A 21,301-nucleotide genomic window follows, 5' to 3' on the forward strand; every position below is an offset into this window, starting at 1 on the left:
GACTTTAGTGACATATGTTCAAATTGTGGTGAAATTTTGATATTTGTATTTTGGGGATAATTTTTCCCATTTTTGGTCAAAAAATCTTCTTTGAAAGCACTCGTCCCTTTGCTTTGAAACTTGGTATCCATTATCCTAGGGTTGGCCTCTATCAGATTTTGTTCAATTTGTGGTGCAATTTTCATATTTGTAGTTTTGGGGCCATTTCTCCCGTTTTTGTTCACAAAATCTTCTATGAAAGTGCTCTTCCCATTGCCTTGACATTTGGTATGCATGATCCTAGGTAGGTCTCTGTCAGTTTTGTTTAAATTGTGGTGAAATTTTCATATTTGTATTTTGGAGTCAATTTTTCTCATTTTAGTCTAAAAATCATTTTTCCCAAAGTTCTCTCCTGGTGGACAGAATTGTCCCCAAGGCTGTTTTTGGCCCAGTTTAAGTGATGTATTATTTGCTTCGATAAAGTTTGTGTGCAATGTATGATAGTGACTGTACGAGCATGAGTGCTTCATGAACTTTACAATGTGTGGAGCAGTCAAAGTCAGAAAAATGTAACAACTTAGCCTGGTTATTGAACCACGCTTTTTTGAGAGTGGGGATTTGGCCGAGCAGTTCTGAATGTTGCCTTTCCGCTAGGCAACTGGATGCTGTATTTTGTTTTGAGTTCCAACCCCATTGAAACTAGCCGTATTTTTGTAAGGTTGCTTTGAAACTTTATAATCGTGATCCTAGGGTTGTCTTCTTGGGATTTGTAGCTCACATGTTCACACATACGGTATGAGCTAAAATCGCAGTGATGTCTGTCTGCCTGTGGGCCTGTTATCTCAGAAACGGCTGAATTCAGATCAGAATCAAATCTGGTAAATATTATAATTATTATAACTATTTGTACTGCGCATGAGCATAAGCATTAGGGTTTAGTCTGAGGCGATTACTGCCATTTTGGACTCCCATTCGTAGTGATTTCTGTTTGGTTGGTGCGAGAATTAATATTGTTACTTCAGCTAGTGTTGTGACTTGAAGTGTATTTCTGGAAGTATTCCAAGGAGGTACTGGTATATCGATTTTCATCATTTTACATCGATGCTAATGTTTTAATACGACGATAGTTGTGTAACGGCAGACGATGGTTGTGTGTGACGCAATGCAGGCCGTCTTATATACAAATGGTGATTGAATTTTAACAGTTAAATAGTAAAAATATTTATTGTGAGCCTAACTTTCACTTTGGACGTATGATTGCAACATCGGCGATGAATTGAGACCTCCCAACGACAACCATAGGCAAACGCGCCTAAAGCTAACACCAGATTCACATTCAGTGTCATTTTTGCATAATTCTTCCACCTGTACTGTGATTGTGCACTGCCAGCGACGGCTTCAGAGTGACATATGACTCAATTCTGAGTCTGAAGCTTGCTTATATGCACAGCACTCAATGGCCATTTTGAGATTGTGATCATTCGTAGTGCAAAATGTAATGTTGCATGTAGTTAATGATGAGGAGGAGCGGAAAGATAGACGAATTTAGCAGATAAAAGGAACAGGGTGAGGATTTTATTACCGTTTTAGATACTTATGTGGCATTTTGACTGTTGAAAGGCAACACATTATACTTGGTACAGTAGTTCAGCCTGCATGTTGAGTAGGCCACAGACAGCATTTGTAGTTTCATTAATTCATCACAAAAGTTACGCTAACAATGAATTCAAACCAAGAAGTTTAGTTTGTTCCATGGGTTTGCAGTTCAGCCGGGTGCGTACAGGTATACGCGTACGGGGATGATGTTGAAGTGCAACCGGGCTGGGTTCATTGCAGGCTGTGGTCTCTTGTGTTCATACTGAAACCATAGTATTCACATGGTGTCGCCGCTGCTCTCGATCATGACTGAAAAACTGTCAAAGTTCGATCGAGAAAACACAGACAATAAGGACCTTGTCAGTGGTATACAGCCTGACATGATTTCTAAAACAGATTCGTGATTGGCTAACTCTGATGACATATTCTCATGAATAATTAATTAACCCCATTCACACTTCCACAGTTTCCTGGCATAATCTACCAACACTGATTTTTGCATAGGTCAGCAGAGCGGAAATATGCTCTGGCTCACGAGAATGAGTATAATTTCACTATGTCAAATTATTTGTAACTAACGAATATGCATCGTGTATCAAAATGGACTTCAAGTTTGAAATGGGCTTGTTGGGGTTCTAATGTAGAATAAAAAAATCAAGAAAAATAGCTGAAAAGTTTGAAATTGTACAGTTCAGTTCAGTGCGGTGGTAAATGATCACTTGAATTACCATGATAAAGTTTGAAACAGATTTACACTTGGTATTTTCTTAGAATATCAGTAGATGATAGCTGAACTAGGTACTAACCAAGGTAAAGACCCTACAAGCGGTCTTAATTTTCAAAACCCCCTTGTTTACAGTGTGCATTGTTTTTTAAGGCAGTAGTTTCATTAACCCTTTGAGTGCGGTAATTTTCCAACCAAAATTTGAGTGCAACATTTTACATTTTTTATGAATTTCTCTGTTATATTTTTTTTGATGATTTTAGACTGAATGGACATCACTTTAAATTGGCAACATTTTTTAATGAAATTTTGGCAAAAATCTTAAAAAAAATCACTTGGGTATATTTGATAAAGGTGGCAGAAATTGACTTTGGCGCTCAAAGGGTTAAAGAAAATGCTTAACAATTTCACCTGGACATTATGGAACCAAGTAAACTTGAACTGCTCGATTAGGCTCCGTCTGTCAATCCAGGCATTACCTACAGATGTGACTGAAGCAATTTTGTTCAAACTTGGTATCAATTTGGTATTAACCCCTTAGTTACCTTAAATGCTGGATATTTCCGACGCCATAAGGAATTGCCATACATCTTGAGTGCCAGAAAATTCCGGCATGATTCAGTATCAATGTTATTTTCATAACTTATGTAAAAATCAAAGCTGTACATATTGACATTTTATACAAATTTTAATCAATTTATTTTAACTACTTTATTAATTAGCATAAAGAATTTTATTAAATTATCAAAAAATAATTATTATATGAATTATTGAACATTTAAGACGTAATATAGACTTAGGCTGTGGTATATAGCATTACATTGTTGGTGGTAGTCAAGGGGTTAATGGTCACTTCATTTGAAACGTGCATAGTAGTCTAGATGAAATTTGCCACGCAGGTTACCAGTACACCTGACCTTTCAAAAATAACAACAGAAAATCTTTTGCTCAAAACTAAGTTTATTTATTTTCCAAGGGAAAAAATATGATACCTGCTTGGTATAGTTTTTTCAACTTCAAAGCCAAGACAGGTCCAAATACAATGTTTTTCACGTGTGGATATGAACAAGAAACATCTAAAATGCAAACATTTTTAGCTCACATTTGGTATACCAATGTGAGGTAATTGTATACCGGTAAGCTGAATCAGTTCATTTGCATGCCATTTGCATGTCTGTATGTATGTACGTACGTACGTATGTATGTATGTATGTATGTATGTATGTATGTATGTATGTATGTCCGTCCGTCCACGTCAAAAACGGCTAAACCGCAGCACCTACTGTCTTAGTATTAGGTTTACAGGTGCACTTAGGGGTGGAGATGTGAATTTGTTCAAATGAACATGTCAGTGCCAAAAATATGCAAATGAGGGGAAAAAAAGGAAAAACCCTGCAAGTTGCTCTGTAACCGTTGGTCAGATTTGGTTGAAACTTGGTGTGCAGGTTCCTTTAGGCATTCTAAAGTAGGTGTTTAAAATTTGGGATGAAATTGCATGTTTCTATTTTTAGGGTAATTTTTTCAGTTTTTAGTAAAAAAATGTTTAACTCTGAAACCATTCATCTGATTGCTTTGAAAGTTGGTATACATGTTCCTCAGGATGACATCAGTCAAGTGTATACAAATTGAATTGAAATTTTAATACTTGTAATTTTTGGGCAATTTTCCAAATTTTTGGTCAAAACTTTTTTTATTGAAAAATTACTAATCTGATAGCTTTGATGTTTGGTATACAGGTTTCTGAGGTTAATCAAAATCAGTTTAATGAATATCGTGAAGATATCTTGAATTTTGTATTTTTGCTGAATGTTTTGGTTACTTTTCTCATTTTAAGTAAAATTTCTTATTCTCTGAAACCGCTAGCCCAATTGCTCTCAAATTTGGATTGGATGTTTGCAAGGGTGTTACCCTTCTAATTGTTGAAATTACGACAAAATTGGAAATATTACTGTTTTCGGGCAATTTTTATCATTTTTGGTCAAAAAATCTTAAAAGATATATTCTTTTTAAAGCCCCTGGACAGACAGCTTTTATACTTGGTGTACAGATGTCCAGAGATGACAATAGTTAGATATGTGGAAATTGTCCTGAAATATACAAATTTGTATTTTTAACAGAATTTTGTCACTTTTGGTCAAGAAAACTTGTTCTCAAAATTACTTGTCTGATAGCTTTGTAATTTGGTACAAAAGTCACGAGGGATGTTATGAGATAACCCCAAATTTTTATATTTAAGGTAATTTTCTTTTGTGACCTTAAATGACCTACACCAACCCAGTATATGTTGTGAGAGAGTTTTGAAGGCTGTGAACATAATTTTGTCATATTTAATATCAATTTGTAGTAAAATTTGATCCAGAGAACAAAGCTGAGGTAAATCTTTTCATTGCTAACCAATTTTTGCAACTTTTGCATGTAAGACACACAAGAACTGATGAGAAATTTGGATCCAGGATAATTCCAGATGTCGTAATCCCCCCCTCCCCCCACAGTGAAAGGCATTTCACTATGTGTAACTGATTTAAGTGCTGTTTACATTCGAATGATAGCACTCATAGCATTAATTAAAACATCCCCAAGGTTGTAAATACATTTCATGCCATGCCAGCTGGTCTTATGTAAGGGGTGGAACATTTGATATTCAGGAGGGGGTAGGGGATAGAAGATTGATGAGGTAGCGTTACTTTTTACCAGATCCCTTGTAGATTTTTTCCCACTCTTTATTTTTTCCCCATTCTCCCACCTTTTCTTTTTGTCAAGCTTCTCTGGCTAATTTTTTGTTGACATTTGCTTATGTATGTAGGATCTGCTTTTCTCATTGCTATAGAAGTTGATATGCATGTTCCTAAAGATGACCTCCAGTACATGTACCTAAGTTGCAGACCTTATTTGCTTTTGTCATTCTTGTTTTTCTGGTTTAAATATTTCTTGAATTTACCAATTCAAACCGAATGTGAGTACACTGTCCTTGACGGTATTTTTTATGTTGGAAAGCAAAATCATATTGCTTGTTTTGTAAGATATGCAAAAATACATATAAACATGCTTAATTTTTCAATCTTTGAAAACCAAATCATTTTAGATTTGATGTTGACACAAAAACTGTCTCCAAGACATTGAAAGGGTAGCTTTCCCTTTCATTCATGAACTTCAGTCTCTGTTTTGCTGTTCAGTACTTTGCTTTACTGGCGACTTTCACTTCTGAATCTGATTCAGAACTCTCACATGATAAAGCTACATCAGCAAACTTGTTTTTGATTGTGAGTAGAGACCGTTGCAACTCGATCGGTGACATTATGATTCCGTTTCTTTTGGCTGCTGCTATTGCAGAAGCAGGAGCTGCACCTGTGATGAAAACACACATACATTAGCTGTCTGCAAAAAAATCACATTATTGCACATGCAGGGATCATCAAATCCACTAGCTCAAGCTCATGGGCTAGTGCTTTTTATGACTGAGCTAGTAGATTTTACCTCAGACTAGCCAGGCAGACTAGCAAATTGCTAGGCTTTTAAGCTGATGTTGAACTGATGGGCTATTTGAAACTCGGGTTGGGCTTAGTGATCTGTTTTAGCGACTAGCCCAGGGGCTAGTAGATCTGAAAAAATTTGTTCACCCCTGACATTAATTTCTTTTGCTATTTATATAGGCAGTCAATAGGTATTATGATCATGATTCAGATAAAGTTTAACCATATCAATCATCACTCAACAGTAGCTTTCTGTATAGCATTATAATGTAATTTATGCATGGATTTAGGACTGGAATAAAACAACAGGAAAAACAACTGTGACTTAACCAACACTTACAATCTTCAATACTGAGAATCATGACTGCTCCAGATGGTGGAGAAAAATTGTTGATTATCTAATTGTACAAACTGGCCCATGTATTTGCCATATAAAACTCACTTCCTGGATTGGTCTCAGCTCCACCAAAGAACTCAATATGTAGGCCTATAACATGCTTTGTTTCTGTGAAGTGATGTTTAATTCCGACAAGAGCCTCTTGTGTAGCTGTGTGATTATCAAGTGATTGCCCAATCTGATTAAAATCAAATGTAGAGTATGAGCAATGTCTATACTTGAGTGGCATTGTGGTGCTGTTGCCAGGCTCACATGACAGCACCAGAATACTGTGCAAGTATAGACATTTACGTACTCTACATGTGATTTCAATCAGATTGGTAATAATAGTTTTTTTTCAGCATTACTAGAGTTAACAGTATTGTCCTTCCTATTTTGTGTACAAAAGTTGTTAAAAAAAATTTCAGCCCTTGTTTGGTAATTGAAATTTCTGTAACCACACTCAGGGTACCGGTACTGTACATTGAAGGAAAACCGACTTACTACATGTTCTATCAACAATACAGGGTTTGTAAATTTTCATAGTCAAGATTGGTCTCCAAAAAATGTTTTTATCAATTCAGTTCATAAACTCACAAACTTGAGAGTATACGCAATTGTTAATGCTGGAGTTGAAGGAATAGGAATTAAATTTTAAAACCATCTTTTTTTTGTTGGTTCCAGGAATTTACTTACCAACTAAATGAGCATACAGTGTGGAGGTGTTTCGGGTTAATTAACTGAATCACGCAAAACTTATTTAGAAGGGCTCTAATATTGGCATCTCTGATCATACGATGGATAGCATCAGGAAAATCACACTGTTAACAAAAGGAAAATATGCTTTCGTTACTTGCAAATTATCGCTGTTAATAGCTAGGAAAGTTGACCAACTGCACTGTACTGTAAAGGCCAAATGAAGATAAGACAGACAGACAGACAGACAAGCAAGTAGATAGATAGATAGAAATATTTTTAATGCCTGTTTTTATAGTGAAATCACACAGTTAATGGTTGCCAAAAAATCACACAATTTATGATTGCCATACTGATTTTTCCCAATCAATCACAAGTACCCCCGGTGTAAGGAGACATACTTGAAAATATCTGCCTTGTCAAACTTACCCCTTTAACACAAACACATGTGTAGTGATAATTAACTTACTGTAGAAGTTTGTATCCAGTTCAGGATTATTAGCGACAGCCCCTTCATATCCATAATGCTGCTGGCCAGGTCAGCCCCATACTCGGTCGTCTCAACATTTTTTATTTCAATAAATGCTATCTTGTGATGTTGGCCAACTTGAACCATGTTTTGGTATTTTTCTGCTTTATCTGGCTGTGTCATCATTGACACATATCGCTTGAAATTTTCAGGAATGTATTTCTTTGATACTCTGCATCCCAAGAATTGTTTGAGAGTGTTGTACTCTGTATAGTATGGCCACCTATGATTAAGGAAACACAGTAACCTTTGTAAGTAATTGCATTATGAAAGTTTTAAACAATGACATAATATGAAATTGTTTGGAGCATCACATATCATTACACAGGAATTTGCCCATGATCAAAGGAAAGAATTGTGGAAATTCATATATATTTTTTTAAATGTATAAAGTGATGAAATTTAGCATACATTTTCTTGAAATTTGAAAATATTTTTTTGAAAAATAATTTTCCTTTTATAATATCAGAGCAAACACACTTAAATTTCCTCCACAAAGATGTACCGGTAGGGTTATAGATTTAATGTTTTACTGATGTAGAAATTTACCACAATGCAAAACTAGACATGTTACAGAGGTAGGTATATGAAAGACACTGGATCATTGCAGTATTTGTGTTTCATGACTGTCTACAAAATCTGCATAGAGATTTGAAAGCTAGCCACCTGATACATATTTTACTATCAGACTTATAGTACACATGGTAAGGAGGGAAATCATGTGAAACGATAGCAACTGTTGGCCCTTCAACTCTGACGCCCCCATTTCCCTGTGTGTAGATCCATCCATTCAACACAAAACAATTGGGATTGAGCAAAGTTTGATAGTGAAAGAGGAATCAGCTAGCCCTTTTCCTACCAGGCCTACGTGTATCATTTCCCAATCTGTCAAGTCAGTAAAAAGCAGTATTGAGCCAAACCTACATGTATGTCCACCTACGTAGTGTGGTATATGTTATAAAGACTTTTACGCAGGAAAAATGTTGTAAACAGTATCTGGGTTTTCTTGGGCCTTCAAATGTTCAAGTCTATGTACAACATGTGGACATCAGACTGTGGACATCCTACGATGCCCCTTCCACTGGTGGTGATATAGACTTGAACTTGGCAGGATAGTGGGGGTTTAACTGTATTAGAATCGCCCAGTAAAACAAACCTCAAGCTATAGTTTTGTTTTGTTGCAGAGAGGCGCAAAACAAAGTTGCTGTGATGAATGATAAAAGAGCAGAGGTGATAACCATCGTACCAAAGGATGGATCAGCCACAGATGTTGATCAGCCATTTGTCACCTACCGGTACAGTATGTACCCCAGTGGCTCTGACCCGTGCATACAAGAAGTATGTAAACACATTTTCATGATGAGAAATCAGAGTAAATATCGCTATAGCAATTTACATATGAAGAACATAAAAGCCACATAAAACAGTGACCATTTATACTTCATGCACAGTATCACAGATTATGATGAGAGCCATGAATAAAAAAGAAATTTAAAACCAAATTACCAGGGAAAATGATAGTATCATCAATATTACTTTGAAGTGGGTGTCCAACAATAAGTTTTCTTATGGTAAAAAAGTTTCTGCAAAATTATTTTATGTATAATGTATTTATTTATAAAATTGTGTGTTACATTTATGGAAAATAAGGACCAATTTCACTTTGTGTACACCATTTCATGTTGACAAGAAATAGGATAAATCAGATTTTGTCAAATTATTGCAAATTGTATAGTTTGACTGTGAGAAAATAAAATGTTGTAGCTTTCAAGGAAAGGTTTTGGTGAAACTTCCATATTAATAGCAGTTTAACAAAATCTTTAATGTTTTCATATGCATGAATGTCCAGTCATGTATGTTTTTGTCTCATTTTTTTCATACCAGAACCAACCTGTTTATGTGAACTATGGAAGAAAAGAGGACTTTGAAAAACTGAAGACAATTGCTAGTGATGATGCCGCTAAGGATAAGATTGTTATCATGAGATATGGAAAAATCCATAAAGGAAACATGGTATGTGAGTGTGTACAGTGAGTGTCTTACAGCCTGTGTGTCCATACATTCATCTCTCTCTCTCTCTCTCTCTCTCTCTCCCTCTCTCCCTCCCTCCCATTCTATCAAATTTTCCAGGGATTTCACTTTTTCAACACAATCTCTTTGATCATTAGCCAAGACCTACCTGGTGCAGAATTCTAATTTCACAAATATTTGTCAAGTGAATATTATATATTATAGCCCAAACATGGGACTATGTGCCGAGGGTAGGTGACCATTTGCCCGACGTAAGGAGGGCAAACTGTCTCCTGCCCCGAGGGTACATAGTCCCTTGTTTGGACTATAATATTTTTAATACATGCCTCTCTTACACAGTTTTCACTCAAAATATTTACATTTTTAGGCAAATAATAATCAGATGCTTTATTCCATTTTAGAAGGAAAACCTTTAAAAATGGAACGATTTTAATCATCGAATGGTGCATTGATATATTTGAACTACTGTTATGCAGTTTATCAATTTTTTCTGCAAAATTTTCCAAAAACCGGATTTCCTTTGCAAAACATGAAATTTCAACATTTTTACATCAAAAAGTTGTCAAGTTGAAAATAGTTCCAGTTTACTTTCAGTCCAATGATGACTTTGCGGCCCGCGACGTCATCGAAGAGTTACCATTGAATCCTATGGAGCGTGCGACGTTCGATATGCGAGGCATGTAATAATTCTGATTACATTGCCTCACGACTTCGGAAAAACGATTTGTCACTGTAACCAGGTATTGTTGCTTTAAAGTAGCATGCGCCTCAAAAGTTAAAAGCATAAACTTTTTCTCAAACTTTCATCGATGACACATACACCCTTTCTCTCAACGAATCAAAAACAAAAATAAGGTGTGACCATGCAAACATTTCTACTAGAGAAGATATAACCTAAAATGTACCAATATTTCAAATTAAAAAGGGCCACCATCCTTGTGTTAACTCAATTGAGAAAAATAAAAATTTTCAATTTCCAAAAACTAAGACTGAAAAGTTTTCTTTCTCCAAGACTTTAAAGTTAACCTCCCACGAGTGGTAGATCCGAAGAGAATTTTGAAAGTTTGAGAGTCTGAATATCTGTTCCCGAGGCGCATTCATCCTTAATCATACATCATCATTGATCATAGTGGACAAATATACAGAAATATGCATGTTATATTTGAACAGCATTCAGAGTGCAGTTGTGGCCTGTATCACCTTAGGGGGCTTATATATCAACTTGACCACCCACATCATCTAGGGTATATATCTTGATATGTTGAGCATACAGACATGTACATTTGTATGGTATACATGTAGTAACTACCACAATTTAAGAGTTGAGATATCAGCTATTATATCATACAAGTATATTGATGGCACAAATACAGCAATCTGATTGGTCAAGACATGAAAAGTACCATGGTATATTTGCGATATACCATGGCTGGCACATGTGCAAGCTCTCGGCAAGAGCAAGTCCTCTTTTGACATTTCATGTCAGAATTTCAATATACTGTTATGATATAATAGCAATAAATCACACCCACACGGTACGTGAAAGTACCCATGATGCAATGCGATTTGTACACACGGAGATCGGCCTGCCCGTTATCCCCATTGCGCGTATGCACCCATAGAAACACGATACAATAGTTGAGTACATGCAGATACAGTCATCAGCGCGTTGCGATCGCCTCGAAAATATTTAGACTGACAGTGGAAGTTTTTCTTGTATTCACGTATATGTATTTATCATCGGCCAGATATAAGGATTGAACTTTTAGCACAAATGCTGCGATGTCTGATACATTGATAGCATGCATTACCGAGTTACTGAATGTCATGTCAGCTATGGCTACGCGGTGACACTGACAGAAACACATTTCGGCGAACGCAAGCTGCACTGAATCGACACCCCTTCCAAACCAGCAAAGCTGTTGACGCCGGGTGTGAGGATTTAATGGACCGCAGTTTTCAACAAGCGATCGTGAAAGTTCTGTAAACACTTCAGTATCCTGTGATCGTGGAGAAACAGCGTACTGCGTAGCGCCTTTGTAGTTTAACGTTCGGCCAGTGTTGTTTATCAGCCGGTCCCCGGGAGAAGACGGCAACGCAACCCTAAAACGCATCGTAACAAAGAGGTTTGTCAACAGTTGGCAATGCAAAGCCACGTTCCTATCTGTTCTAGTCTTTACAGTTCAAGGACCGTGCAAAAATGAACATTGATTCATATTTCGTGCGATCGAGAAATTACATGATTATTACCGGTACATAATACACAGATACAGCCAATGAGCCATGTCATTTGTATTTGTTTCAGCGCCGTGTCTCGTACGATTTTAATCCCGGCACAAGCGAGCGTAAGCCTGAGTACAGTGCATGTGCATACAAAAGCAAAATTATAACATGGCAAAGTACATTTTCCATTCCGATGTGACTGTCTGTTTTCAAACTCTATCTCCTCCCTCGATTTGGGGTCAACATAGGCAAGCAGTATATCGTTGAATCGTATTTAGTTGCACGACAATCTAATGTTGACCATTTCTCAAAATCCACGTTTGTAATCGAAAATAGCCAAAATTCCGTTAAAAATCTCATTTTTTTCTAAATAATTGCGCTGAAATTTCCAAATGACGGTCAAATAAAAATCTGGGAACATAATTTTACTCGGAGCAAGCATGGCAATGGCGTATGCACTCTTTCAGGCATCATTGATAAAAAACCAGAGAAGAGATAGCTAAAAATATCCCCAAAAGGGCAAAAAAATGAAAACTTAACGACAATTTTCAATGATATGGATCTTTGGATAGAAAAATGCTATAAAGATCCGGAAAAAAACTGAAAAATGTACATCTTTCGGGCTATCACATTGACGTAACTGCGAACGAGGATAAAAGTCATGCGTACGCATTCGACCTCAATTTCAAGCTGGGGGCTATTTTTGGACAGCTTTAGTCAGAATTGTAATGGCGCCCTCGGTGGTAGAATGGTGATCTCTGTGTGTACGAATCGAGTTGCATCATGGGATAAACCACGTACTGTGACCCAGCCACGGTATACCACTCGATTTTGACCAGTTAATTCACTTCATATATGTACGGGCGTTACTGATCAAAATCTCGTGGTATACCATTGCTGGGTGTGCTTTATTGCTTAATTAAACTGTACTGAGCACAACATGCCTCGTCTGAATTCAACCATCTAAATAACTGTAACTAGCATTTGAATTCTAAGCCTTGCTCAACATTTATTCCCCACAAGATAAATCTTCCCCACTTCACCCTTGAAGTATTCTATGCATTGCAAAATACCTGCATGTACTTTTTATAACCTAGATCATGCAATAACTAATGACCTTTAATCAACTCACAGACATGTTAATGACAGGTTCTGACACTTATGCAAATTAAATGGCGACGGTGCAATTGAATTTGTTGCGACAAACTTTCAATAAAATATCATTATCTGAACTGATGTACTTGGATGACAGGCTCGGGAAATGATGGCCAATGAAAATTCATTTTTATAGTTATTTAAAAGTCTGGAGAAATCAACCTGTACTGCTGAGCTACAGCTTCTGGGTAGCAATATTGTTACACTCGCAACAGAATTTCTACATAAAAGTGTGCGCGAGTGCTAATTTTTCATATTTCTATGTGCGGGGTCAATTCGGGGTCAATTCGCTAAACTTAGGCCACGCCCACACTTTGGCCGTGCCCTTACAAAAATGAGGTCCTGGCAGGAGAGCGGCAGGAAAGCTGCAGGAGAGCGACAGGACTGTTCTGGGACTAAAGCTGCAGAGTTCCAGGGCAGATTTCTGGCCCGCAGAATCTGCCCCGCTAGCTGGGCAGATCACTTTGTTACAAATCTGTCCGGCAGAGCGGCAGCAAATTACTTGAATGGTGCAGCATCTCTGCAGGAACATTAGTGGCCTAATAATTGTGGCTGATCAGATATATCTAACAACAAATCTGTCCTGTAGAGCGACAGAAAATGATAGGAGTGGAGCAGCATCTCTGCACTTAATGTATTTTGACTATCAGACCATGGAGGTAGCAGAGGACAGATCGACTTACATGTGTTCATAGTTGCACAGAGGCGATCAAAGCTTAATATTTGCTGCGGTATTGTCTATCACAAATATAAAAAAATAAAATAAAAATAAATGAAGTTTGCAGATGGTAGACATAAGCCCAAGCGATGTATGAACGTGAGCGTGGGTTTGCAGTGCTAATAGTTCATTCACAGTGTGATAATTAATAGACAGTAAAAGCTGCTATGATGTGATTGAGGCGATCGAGCTACAAACTGCTAAAAAGGGTATTCTGATGATTAACAATGCTGTTTCATGAGTACACACTATAGGCAGCCACAAAAGATTCCTATGAAAATGTTTTCTTTGCCCATCAGGTTACTTTTTGAGCCAATGATAAATTAATCCGTAAGAAAATTCAAAATTAAATTCATGGCAGCAACGAAAATCTCTAGAAAATCGGCCGTAGTCCACGAAGGAAATATAATTGATAACAATAACATTTCATTGCTTGCTTTTATTATAGGATTTACATCACGTCTGTGATAATATTTGACCTTACAAATTATCTCATCGACAATTATTTCCAAAAACATCATTTTTACTTTGATCAGTGCAGTTACTAAATCTCCGACTTTTGAAGTTTTTAAGACAAGGGAATAAATCTTGTAAATCCATTTTCATTATTGTTATTGTGTTCTCAACCCATGGATGCATGTCCATGCACGTAATACGTGTAACCTCAACTCTCCAGAGAAACACACGCGAACACAAGTTTACACAGTTGAACTGATGCGTTGGTTTTCGTATCTCACTCTGTCGCAAAGAATACAATTTTCATTGAAACTTGGGTCCCATAAAACCGAAAGGGCGAAAAGGCACACTATAGATTTACGGTAGTAGTACCTTTGTACGATACACAGTTGTAACTTGTAGCATATGATGCTATACGTAGGGTTTAGCCACTATATTCCTGCTATATTCTGACATCGTGTCGCGACTTAGTCATGGCCACAGGAGCTCTCAATGTACTGTTGCTTGGATAGTCGATCGAACGCTCTAGGTTTTTTCAATGAACTTTCCGTCAGTGTACTTTTTAAACGCTTTTGAAGTCCGCTGTACTTCATGCTAGTTACACTGCAGCGATCGCGAGGACTTTGTACCGGAAGTAATAGTATCACGCATGATGACATCATAGATCATGTGAAGACTTCGTTATGATTGGTCAGATTGGTAAAACAATCAAAGGTCAAATCTCAGCGGCAATTTTTGGACAGTTACGACCTTTGAATTACTGAGTAAATTGTCGCTGATTTTTCTCTACAAGTTTGACAAAATTTCGCGTAAATTTGCTGTTTGACATCGTCGTGACGACTTCATACACGCTAACTATGTATGTAAAACCTATAGGCAATGTTTACGACGCGTAAAAAAGTCATCGTCGTCATGATCAGCTTGTGGAGATCGATCGGCTCGTCGATTTGAACAATGATCACCATAACATCCCCGTGGATCTAGGCGATCGTTTAAACTTCGGTAAGTACATTTTCGATTTGCCTTCTCTGCGACGTGAAGACGTAGTTTTTTACTGTTTTTGTTCGGCGCAATTCTCGAGTAATACTGTTCAATTGTATGAATTCTAATAAATTGGTATAACTCGTGAGGTTGAACGTAGAGTGTACAACGATAGAGGGACCATGGTACAGTGTACACAAAAAATGGAGTACATGCCGATACTATTATCCACAGGCTCTAGAGTCAATGCAGGCGAACCGCTAGCCGCCACTGATACAATAAAAATCAAAAGGTGAGTAACAGCGGCAGCCATGCACGGAGCCCGAGTAAATTTCAACAGACGGTTTCGCCCTCTTATATCTCAAATACAACTTGCTTATTGGGGTCGATCGATGCTCCAGTTCATCAACTTCATGAAAAATCACACCAATATCCAAAATCTCTCTGTTAAGTCCATGAAAAAGCTGTGTTTTCGGAGCAGTGTCACCTATGAAACGCTATTATCATACATGACCCACATTGACTGGGGTCAATGGTCATGACCCACAAGGGGAAGCTTGTGATTGGATGACGGTTTTACGAACGTAATTTCAAAATATCGGTTAACTTTCACTTGTCCGCCCCACAAGCTTCGCTATGGCAGCGTATTCATACTGGTAAGTAAGATTTACAGTTTTCCTCATTAATGTTTTCACTTCTTATCTTACTTTGAATGAAATTTTCTACAACATTCCTGACTTGTTGCCATACCTAACAGGGGGTTTGCACCTAGTGCAAGTGGGAGTGGAAGCATATATTGTACAGGCTACTGCTATAGTATTTTGTTTTCGTTTTGATCATGTGTAGTACAATGTGAAACAAGCGAAATTCGTGCAAGCTCTAAGAAACATTATTTTCTCTACGCGAGGACTACTTTAGTTCGTTGTACCCTCGAATTAAACTTGCCGATTCTCTTATTAAATAAAATTATTTACATGGTTTACAGAAATCTTTGTGACGGCGTCAGATATAATGTGGAATACTACATTTCGTTCGTATCAGGAACTCATAGCAAGAACTTCTTGTACTGTTGCAAATACGAAGTATTCTTTGGTCAAACAAAAAATATTGTGCTGTTCCGATAACCCAACCTACTCTATTTTTTATCTGCCGACCCTAATTTTTTGGAGCTACGTAAACAAGGAACTAAAAAGAAAACAAAGAAAAATCCGTAAAATCACACGTTCGATACTTGGCATTTGATTTTTGCTTGAAAGAGGGTGTCTTATGTTTTTTCCTTTATATACCTATATGGTACATTTTGATCTGGAAATGTTATGACCAGTGTTTGAGCGCCCTGAACCCCTGAAAAATGCATATTTAAAAATAAAAATATTTTGTAAAAAGAAAAAAAAATCCTGCCGACCTACCTACCTTATTTTTGAAAACCATGTAATCTGAACAGAACAGCACAATTTATTTTCTTTTTTTTTGGCCTCAAAGATAATTGCCAATTTACAGTGATACTCTACGAGGTTGCTTGTCAAAATTGGCGGGAATCATTAGAAAATCTATAAAATACTCTTAGAAATTATGACTACGTGTAAAAGTGTCATTCGACGTTACAAACTACTGCTCCACACGCACGCAACGTCCGGTTATCACATGACAACAGCGTGCGGAATTCACGCTAACCCGATGGTCGGAGACCAGCAGTTTCCATGCCGGACGTACCAGTAACTCTTGAAATATGTCCTGCTGTTCCTAAAGACGGGCCAGTAGCTTTTCCTATTGTGCAGAAGTTTACCAGAATGTTTTGCTAAGCTAAATACCTGACAAAATTATTCAAAGATACGGTACTGCATCAAAGCGAAAGACGTTACATGTGTTAGGATGGAGATCTCGTCGTGATCATAAAAGAATAATAGTTTAGCGTATCGATCGAGTTGCATGTGTCGAGGTAAACTGGATTTCGATGACACTTCAACATTATATGATATCGGATATTTGCAGCTACTGGGTAACACCGTATCGAAATTACAATTGTTTGGTCAGATCATAGACCCTTGACTAAAACTAAGGTCAGATTTGTAAGATGGTGAAACCTCCATATAAATTGGATATTTACCCACCTTTTAGACAAGTCTAGTATCGTATAATTAAAGTCGGACTATCGAAGTCGGGCTTGGCTAGACCGCGGGGCCAAATCTGTAAGGTTGTGATCTCCCAGATATACATCGATTATTTAACCCCGATTTGACAAGTATAGTATCGAAGTTGGAGCCGCAATGATGTGGCAATGCAAATCTCCGACATATATATCGGACGTTTGTCCCGAAATCGCCGATAAACATCGGTGATTTTAAATAGACCACACGTGCCCGAGACACGAGATGAGTCATTCTGGTGACGATATTGGGGTCCCAATCGCCGATAAATATCGAGTAAATATCTTTGATTTCACAGTCATTCCAGAATTGCCTAGTATCGTTTACTATAAAGAGTCCTAAAATCGCCGATATGTATCAGCCTGGGGTAAAATATAGGCAATTTCTCAAACCCGTCGTGCAGCGACAAGAGGCAAGTCATTCTTGTATTGTCTAGTATCGATTTTAGACCAGATATATAGATCGTTACGATGACGGATACATGTCGGACGTCAAACTTCGATACTAAAAAGTAAATGTCCGATATTTAAACATTGTGAATAGTACCGTCTTCATTGACCTTGATGGCCATTTGCCTCAAGTTGGTCACTGTAAAGATTACGCTTACATTTTAAATTTGTGATTTGTCTTTTGACGTGGGTTTGTACATTTCAGTATAATTTCTCTTTATCGGTTGCCCTAATTTTTTGTATTCCCTTCATTGACTTTAATGATGAGTCCCTCAAAAGGGAGAAGTCAGAATCGTTATTTGAAGAGTCAAGTGTTGTATTGACTCCATTTGTGTGGGCCGATCCGGCGTTTGTGCTGCCAAAACTTACCCATCCCTGATCGGAGTTCTGGATGCTTAGCATTTCTGTGTTGGGACGTGTTTCAAGCCCACGCTTGTGCTCTTTTTCTCAATGTTAGAAATATTTGTTGTGAAAGGCTATTTTAGGAAAAGAAAACGTTTATGTGTTAGTGCTTATACTTTTACTGATTTCATGTTTTTCAACACTGAGATCAGTTGCCCCAACTTTCGGTTTTGATAGTCATCTTCATTTGAAGAATTAAAAAAGTATAAAAGAATTAAAAGGCATAAAAAAAACAGTTTGATGTTAGAATTTGAAGTGGTGTCTTTATTTATTTTTCAATCCCATATTCTTGGCCCCTAGACTGAGCGCAGGTAAAAATCTCCACTATATTTGGATTTGACCTGATGATCGGACCAGTTGATTTCCTTCAGGGCCAGTGATTTTTTAAAGTTACTGGTCCGCTGGGCCAGTAGAGATTTTGCATGAGTTTCGCACACTGCATGACAAAGACGTTACGGATACTGATCGAACGTAATTACGTGTAACTAAATCTCTCGAGTGCAGCACCCCCTGAAACGGATGACGTATCCCTGAAAAGTAACAACCAATCAGAACATTTCATGATAGGTCAATGTGGGTCATGTATGATAACAGCGTTTCCTAGCTGACATTCCTCTGAAAACACAGCTTTTTCATGGACTTAACAGAGAGATTTTGGATATTGGTGTGACTTTCATGAAGTTGATGAACTGGAGCATCGATCGACCCCAATAAGCAAGTTGTATTTTGGAAAAAAGAGGGCGAAACCGTCTGTTGAAATTTACTCGGGCTCCGTGCATGGCTGCCGCTGTTACTCACCTTTTGATTTTTATTGTATCAGTGCCGGCTAGCGGTTCGCCTGCATTGACTCTAGAGCCTGTGCTATTATCTACAATAATATACTTCTCTCTTGCATTGGCAAAGGTAAAACTTTTGCTCATGTATACAAATTTCCCTCAATGTACGATATAAAAGGACAGATATAAAACAAAGAAAGAACAATACATGTAGGAATTGTTGGATACGAATTAAGTTCTCAAACTCTTGACCAAGTCTGGTACCTGCTACTTGTATTCCAAAACGTACTTCTCTATGACATCAATATACATCTGTCTGCTTATAAGATCATCCTGAACGTGTGTCCTTAAAATTGAAGTTTATTTTAAAATTTTTATTAACGTATTTTGACATTTGTTTATATGTAACCTGTAGATATTTTGCTGGCATATTGTAAGGGGAATCAGTAATTAATTTACAATATTTCATAACAATATTTCATTGAAGTTCTACATGAACTCTTACATCACAAAATATGCATACAATATTCTATTGCATTTAATGCTGCAACCTTTTGATAAGCAACTTAGATATAAGCTCAGTACAAAGACCTACCTTTTTTCTAACTATGTTTCAATTTGGCTTTAGAAAGTTCATGTAGGTATGCAATGAAGCGTACTCAAACCAAGCGAGTTTTGCATGGTGAAGTCTACAATCTTAACAGAATAACTGCAGGGATAAATCATCTGCAAATTAAATTTTTTTTTATGCCAATGATTCTACTACTTCCCTAGTTTGAAGCAAATTGCAAGTTGAACAGATTGATACTAGACTACTGCTATAAATCACATTTTGTCATTCACAAGTTGAGGGAACATTTTCTTTATTTTATGAATACATGCAAATTTCACAGTCTTCAATGTTTGATGGCTGTTGAACGAGTCAAAATTTTCAACTCCAACGAGGATTCTAACTTGCATACATAATTTTGTCATAAGTTTGATAAACTTTGTATCTGACTTGAACTTTTTTATAATTTTTTCCAGCTTACACATAGGACAACTTCAAGATGACAAGTCAAGCAATAACCAAAGCTGTAACAGACAAGTACAAGTCTTTCAGAATAATCCGTCGTTGTGACAATATGAAGTTAAGGACTTTACGGACACTTGAACATTTTTTATATCGGTCATGTTGATTGGCTTTAAAAATATGGTGGATTAAATTTTATTCCTACCAAATTTTTAGCCCTTGCATTCTTTGGGGGGGGGGGGGGCAGCAGAGTGGTGTAGGTTGTGAGATGATGGCTTGGTAATGGCTGATTTTCAGCAGCAGTGATAAGTTTCAGGTTGTTGGAGTAAATGTTAGTCAGATTGCAGAAGGTAGGTTGATTTTTGTGTGGCAGAGCAGCAGCTAGCCTGCCTGGCAGAGCAGTAGCTAGCCTGCCTGGCAGAGCAGCAGCTAATCTGCCCGGCAGAGCGGCAGCTAACCTGCCCGGCAGAGCGACAGCTAACCCGCCCGGCAGAGCGACACCTAACCAGCCCGGCAGAGCGGCAGCTAACCTGTCCTGCAGAGAGACATTAATCTTTCCGGGAGGGATCCAGCAAACCTAATTTGAATAGCAATGCCACGCTCTCCCGGAAAGATGGTCCTGGAGAGCTCCTGGACCACTGCGGGACCTTTTCTGGAGAGCTCCCGAAAATCTTGTCGGGAAGGCTAAAATTTTCATAAGGGTGGTTGGCACACTCTGACGTCACAACGCTGTTTATTTACATCAAATAGCGGTCACCACGCTATCCCTTATCTCTGCCCCATATCTGCCAACAAAACATGTTAATAAAGTAAGTACATCCACGGGGCAACCCATGCTAGCCGTCCTTTCCTCACCAGCAGACTCTCCTGCAAACGCTATGTCTGTTGGAGAATTGCTCGACCAGAAGAATACTGCAATCGCCGTCTGCACTGCAATCGCCGTCTGCTTTGTTAAACGAAATCTACGGTCAATGAAGGTCGACTGTCACGACGTATCAGTAATGATTCTGTATTGGCAATGTATACGATGCACACATGCATAAGAATAGAATAGACACGGTCAGTATCGACTTGTCTGCTCTCCTATACCGGAACATACCATGTTTAGGTGCAAATTCAAGACTAGAGACGAGATAAAACAACCAAATGTACTTCTCTGTGCTTCGATTGCATTTTCAAACCAAAAATACTCATTTAGTGCCGGTAATTATCCCTTGTAAAAGCTGGTTCGACGACGGTATGAACTTCACAATGCCTTTGTGAAAGGCTACTGGCAAGTGACTGCGTTAAAAATTTTAACCAATCAGAGCAGCCGATACATGTCGGGGATGTAAACGAACAAATCACAGAATGTACTAGAAAGCATTTGCAAGCAAAAGCGAAGTTCCGGAGACCAGAGCAGCGGAAGAAAAGAGAATGTGTGACGAAGATTGGTGCAGAATGAAAGAGTGCTTGGGATCAGTCGCGGAACTGATACGAGACGACAACACGTTAAACAGCAATAATATGAACAGTTCTAAAGGTCTGTAAGAAATTAGGCAATCTAGGATCAATCGAGGACTCAATTACAGTACAACGTAG

The 21,301-nt window shown here is 37.8% G+C and overlaps 2 long non-coding RNA genes across 2 annotated transcripts in view; both read left to right on the forward strand.

Moving 5' to 3' along the window:
- Nucleotides 1–10,931: 10,931 nt before the first annotated feature.
- The window catches only part of LOC139130899 (uncharacterized), a 37,478-nt gene continuing 27,108 nt past the window's right edge, over nt 10,932–21,301 (forward strand). The window contains exon 1 of the long non-coding RNA XR_011552012.1: nt 10,932–11,527. This is a non-coding gene — a long non-coding RNA (uncharacterized lncRNA). The remainder of the gene's footprint in view (nt 11,528–21,301) is intronic.
- LOC139130898 (uncharacterized) lies at nt 14,038–19,929 on the forward strand. The gene is made up of 2 exons (XR_011552011.1): nt 14,038–14,955; nt 19,735–19,929. It is a non-coding gene; the product is annotated as an uncharacterized lncRNA (long non-coding RNA).

The sequence above is a fragment of the Ptychodera flava genome, chromosome 4 (assembly GCF_041260155.1).
Source record: "Ptychodera flava strain L36383 chromosome 4, AS_Pfla_20210202, whole genome shotgun sequence".
Lineage (NCBI taxonomy): Eukaryota > Metazoa > Hemichordata > Enteropneusta > Ptychoderidae > Ptychodera > Ptychodera flava.